Source organism: Rhagoletis pomonella, unplaced genomic scaffold (assembly GCF_013731165.1).
Source record: "Rhagoletis pomonella isolate Grant_MI unplaced genomic scaffold, Rhpom_1.0 Rhpom_scaffold_00001, whole genome shotgun sequence".
NCBI lineage: Eukaryota > Metazoa > Arthropoda > Insecta > Diptera > Tephritidae > Rhagoletis > Rhagoletis pomonella.
This window is the reverse complement of record NW_023458555.1, coordinates 11692915-11698119: the sequence shown is the minus strand read 5'-3', so window position 1 is coordinate 11698119 and position 5205 is coordinate 11692915. Positions and strand designations below refer to the sequence as shown.

The 5205-nt window shown below is 33.8% G+C and overlaps 1 protein-coding gene across 8 annotated transcripts in view; it reads left to right on the top strand.

The window, feature by feature from the left end:
* Window positions 1-5205, top strand: part of LOC118738885 (E3 ubiquitin-protein ligase RNF13) — a 32966-nt gene that overhangs the window by 20243 nt on the left and 7518 nt on the right. For 2 of the 8 annotated variants that reach the window (XM_036469969.1, XM_036469919.1), the window contains exon 1: window positions 10-411. The exons of 4 other annotated variants lie outside the window; for them this stretch is intronic. The gene's annotated coding sequence lies outside the window, so the exon portion shown is untranslated. Of the gene's footprint in view, window positions 1-9; window positions 412-480; window positions 601-5205 lie in introns of those variants that run through there. 2 more of the 8 variants (XM_036469946.1, XM_036469926.1) reach the window with 2 other exon arrangements.

Genomic DNA, 5205 nt, shown 5'->3' with positions numbered 1-5205 from the left:
GCTCCCTAAATTCGCCGAAAAAGTCGAAAACGAAAACGCAAAAAAAATCATAATAAAGAAAACGAAAACATGTGAATATGTGTTTGGGTTTGTGCGCAGGATAAGCAAGTCAAAGCGGAAAGCAAATTATTAAGGTGTGTGTAAAAACGACAAACAAAGCGATACGAGAAAAAATAAAAGCCAGTGGAGAAGCGAGAATACGAGAACGACGGGCCAGCTGGTAAAGAACGAAAAGTGTATGGAATAAGCTAAGAAGGTGGTTTTGGCATTGAAGGTGGACAAAAAGTGGATGGTGGAATAGCACCCAAATCTTCAAAAAGCGACAGACCAAAAGTAGAAAAGCAGCCTCAAAAATAACGTGAAACGACGGCAATCAGAAAGGAAGTCGGAACACAAACTTAATTACGTTTTGTAAGTTTATCAATAACTAATTTATTATAGGATTATAATGCTATAGGTACAAATTATGTATATACATAGGTAGATGAACTGGAGAAAAGCTGTACAAAGATAAGCGGGTGTGCATCGCAATGTAATGATCCGCTAATACTTGATATGGGTAATAGTACACCAACTTCCAGGTCTACATATTTATTTGGTGTATGTATTCCCTTTGTGTTAAAAAAATAGATAAACGTCGCATTAAAAGTGAATTCGCAAAACACTTATGTATATATACAGCTAAACTTGCTTTGCAGCTTTTGGATTGTGGAATTATTGAAATTTTATTCCTTTAAAATTCCTTGTGTACACCAATGTTTTCGTGCTTCCAATTGTCAGCGTTAAAAACAAAGACAGCCTGACTGCCGTAGTATCATAGTGGCACCAAATATGCTTCACCGTCTCCACTGCTGTCAATGTCGTGATGCAATACCTTTTGGAATAATAGGGCGCTCGTTAGTGTGACAAACCAATGCACAAGTGTGTAAACTTAACTCAATAATGAATGCACAAATAAACTGTACGCCCATGGAGTATTTCATGTTAAGTTCAAGGCCCCTCGTGGCCTTGGCACCGACCTTTTGGTTGTAAAGCAACAAAAAAAAAGCAGTTGGAAAACATATGTAATGTCATATGGTAAACTTTTGCTGGCCCTAGATACATTTGTTTTTTCCTCAGTATAGTCAGATTCGTTAATGTTGGTAGTAGATGTTTTACAGGTTGCTTTTAACGGATTTTCAACTATTTTCATCTACTACTAAAACCTCTTGTTGGTCTTAGCCTGTCAACAACCTGTGTGGATACAAGTACAATCATGTTTTGGTAATCTAACTCATTATAGTCATTTGCTGCGTGCTAATATGCTTTGTTTACCACTTTAGACTATGTATTTGTATTTTCACTTGAGCCGGGCTTTGAAATGAGAAATAACTCAATAAACTACACAGCGATAAATGCAAGCTCCATAGATAAATGTCGGTATGCAAGCACATAAGTTTACATGTAATAATCGATTTTTATCGCTTATTTTATGACAAATCAATTCTTTCTGTAAACCTACTGCCTTCCTCTGGCGTCATATTTTCTAGCAATTTTGTATTTGGTTTCTAAACTGCCTTTTGACATTAATTTTTGCCAGTTTGCAAAGAAAAATTTGCATATTTACACATGTACGTACATAGGTATGTATTACTAAGTACGCGTCTAATACAACTGAATCACGTAGCACACGTTTTTGTTGTTGACTGAATTGCAATAAAGGCTCATGCATGTATACGCATATATGTATGTATGTAGCGTTTATAATGGATCTTATCGCTTGTCAGATAAATATGAACATTCGTATGTATGTTTGTAGATTGACTAAAATAAAACCTTTAAATGACAACTGTAATCTCTTTTTGTAAAAAATTTTCGACAGTATGCATGATAGTAGAGTTTTGGACTTATGGTTAAATAGAACTTAAGCAATTTCAGCCGAAGTATGGTATATTTCAATTTAACTTTCATTTATTTAAAGACAGTTCTTAACTTTGCTCAAATATTTACAAAATTAATAGATCACCTGCGTACTACTAACTTTCACTGCAATGAAGAGTTCTTGTTTTCACTATTTGCCATATTTGAAGATTTTATTGTATTTTTTGTAAATTTTTTTAATTTACTCTATTCAAGGGAATGCAGCATAGATATGTATATACATACATATTTACCGAATTGTTAATTGATTTGCACTATAATCTCATTCATTGGCCCAGTTCATTGCAGCGCGCTTTATGAACATATTGAGTTGTAAATAATTGTATAAGTACATATGCATTTGTGCAGTTAGGTATGTATGTACGTGCATTTGTTATAATTTTCTTTGTTGCGATCACGCAATGCATTCTAAATTGTTACTGCTTTTTTTTGAAATTTGGTTGCAACTTACAGTTTATTGCTTTCGCATTACTTACTGTGACGTCACTAACTACAGTGAAACCTCTCCTAACGGACACCTCTATTAGACGAACATCTCCCTTGGGCGGACATTTTTTCCTATACCAAGTTTTAAGTATAAATTTCGGAACAAATTACTCTCTCTTAAGCGGACACTCTCTTGGCCGGACGCGGACAGTTATTTTGCATAAAATTTACACAAAAAACTCTATTGAGCGGACGCGAACCTCTTATCAACGGACATTAAGATTTCTTTTCATAACAAATCAAACAAAAACCTCCATTGAGCGGACGCGAACTCCTCATAGGCGGACTACTAAATGGAAAAAGGGGACTTCCCGCATAAAATGTGATTGTTATGCACACATTTAGTTTGGTTTGCGCAGTGGTTTAGGTTCGTTATTTGAATTACCAGAAACCCTTGCAGAATCCAATTCCAATTCTGATGAATTTATAACAATAGATAATAATAAATACATGGACCGAAAATTTAGATTTCTGGTTGGATTTTGTTACTGATAAAAACATGAAAACTATTGATGAAAAAGGTACTGACACTGAAAAAAATTAAAAATTAATCTTACGTCAATCGACGATTTCACAATTTTTTATGTAATGAATCTATGGTTTTATGTAGTTTATGGACTGAAATGTAATATTTATTTTTATTTTGTTATTACTTAATATGTACTTAGCACATAAATGAAATATGCACTTTTGAAAAAAGACATGCACATTTTTGTTTGAACGATGCAATATCAATATCTTTTATTCAAATAAGAAATAGTGACTATTCAATTTATTAAAACATTAAAAAGTACTAAAATAAGCTTCCCTTCCATTGAGCGGACACCTCTCTTGGGCGGACAAAAAATTACTGACGGTGAGTGTCCGCCCAAGGGAGGTTTCACTGTACATATCACTTTACTGCAAGAGTATCATATTCCAAAAAATCAAAAACTCGAGAAAAACGCCTTAAAATTTTACATACGCTCTCAAAGTAAAAATTAAGACAAATTTTCTTCTAATGAGCTATTAAACGATACACAGCATAGAAAAAGAGGTGGCGCTCATTTTTCAATTCAAACAACATTTTTTCATCAACAAATTTTTTTGATTACGAGACTTGCAGCAATAAGCACATGAACGGGCTATGGCTAAAAAAAATTATTTAATTAAGTAATGCTTGCAGATAAGAGGAATTCAAAAAACTCCCCAAACGCTTACAGTGGATGTTCACTTTGGGCAATTTCGTATAAAATTTCGTATATCGTGATGGATAAGATAACACATGATCAAAATTTTTTTTATATGGAAAAAAATCCGCAACACCCTCGACAAAAAACAATTCTAAAAAATCAACGGTAATTTTTAGCGACTTGAAACTTCCACTTTATTATACTAAAATTGAATGGGCTACAAAACTGCATACCCCAACATTTTCTATATATTCTAATTAAAAATTTTGAAATTTTGATGACGATTTTTTTAAGTTTGATTAATTTTTTTGCAATTTGTGCAAACTTTGCAACTTTTGTTATTGTGGTTTCTGTTATAGATTGAATTATATTTTAAATGAAAATTATTAAAAATAAATAAATAAACATAATTTGCAAGCAATATCGTTTTGAATTTCGTTGCTAATTAGTTGCACGCATCTGTACATATCGTCGATGTTTTTGCAAAACCGCACATCGACCAGTTGCAAAACCGCCTAAGTCGCCGTTGTGGCAAAAATGAGATTTTGTAACCCTGAAATCCAGCCATCAAGATTTATGCATAAAAATTGTAAAATCGTTAGTAAAGCAACAGATGTTTTTAAATAATAGCTATGCCTCTCAAAGCAATGCCTTCAAAGAAACCCCGTTTTTCGTTCTCTTGCGCAATTTGAGTGCCGAAAGATAGGCGGTTTTGCAAAAGCATCGACGATATATATGTGTTTACAAAAATGCGCTGAAAACAAAATGTTTATTTTCGTTTTAATGTTTCGCCAAAAATAGCTGTCGCGCTTCTATTTTTCCTTTGTCCCCTCTGCCCAGCACGTTCTGTTGTGCCCTCCGATCGCTGCTGTCACCTTTTCCGCTATTGTTGCATATAAAAAACAATTTCTTTTTTAAGTGCAATTTTGCATTCCTTCATCAACTTTGCTTATCGCCCGCCTATCATTGGTGTTTTTTTACACTTGTTTCTTAATTACATTTAATTAAACATATTGGCATTTAAATTTATCAAACTAAGTATGTATGTGAATGCATGCGAATATAGTGTAGCTGCAGCGTGTACGCGCATCATGCTGGTCCGAAATTATTCACCCCTCACAGCAATTAACACATCTGTAAAATTTTTTCCGCTCTGAAGCGATGTAAAGCTAGTAGCCTTGAACTAACGTAATGTTTGGAATATTGACTATAGTTTCTTTCAAAAACAACTGTTAAGCTCTACATTAATGGCCTTATACCTAATTTTTTTTTTTTACAACTGACTTCGGTTTTCGTATGATTTATTTAACTCAAAACTCGTACGACTTAATGTCACGTTCGACACCATGGAAACACCCATTTGCATGTACATAGTTCTTTATTCCCTTGAAACACTGTATAAAGTGAGTACGGATAGGGGGGAAACGGCGAATCAACTGAATTATCAGTTTTGCAGTCTAATAAAAAAAAAAAGATCTATCATAAGGGCAATTGCTACTAACAGCGACGCTTATCAGCCAATCACTCGAGATTCCCTATTCTTTGGGGATTAAATGCCTGTTTTATGATTTAATTTACATTGATATACTTACTTGGTGTATTGCGTAAAATGTTGAAATTGTTATCT